Consider the following 543-nt stretch of genomic DNA (forward strand, 5'->3'; position numbering starts at 1 on the left):
TTTACAGAACAGTTTCTCATTGAACAGTCAGTACACATATTGTTTTATGACATTGGTTAACAACCCCACAACATGTCAACACTCTCCCTTCTTGACCTTGGAGGACCCTTTATTTTTTATTTTTTGGTGAAAATATACGTAGTCAAAGTTAGACTATTTCATAAATTTCTACATGTACAATTCAGTGACATCAATTACATTCTTCCAGTTGTGCTGCTATTCTCAGTATCTTTTTCCAAATTATTCCATCACCATTATCTTCAAGTCACTATCCCCTAGGCTTCCCATCAAACCTTTTGAATTGCTGTTGTCAATTTGATCTCACATATTTTTTTTTTGTAATTTGGATGAAGGTTTACAGAACAAACAGCTTCTCATTAAACAGTCAGTACACATACTGCCCTATGACAATGGCTAACAACCCCACAACATGTCAACACTGACCCTTCTCAAGCTTGGGTTCCCTATCACCAGCTTTCCTGTTCCCTCCTGCCTTCTAGTCCCCGTCCCTGGATTGCTGTGCCTCATTAGTCCCATTTTGTT

Source organism: Trichechus manatus, unplaced genomic scaffold (genome assembly GCF_000243295.1).
Source record: "Trichechus manatus latirostris isolate Lorelei unplaced genomic scaffold, TriManLat1.0 scaffold00232, whole genome shotgun sequence".
Taxonomy (NCBI): Eukaryota; Metazoa; Chordata; class Mammalia; order Sirenia; family Trichechidae; genus Trichechus; species Trichechus manatus.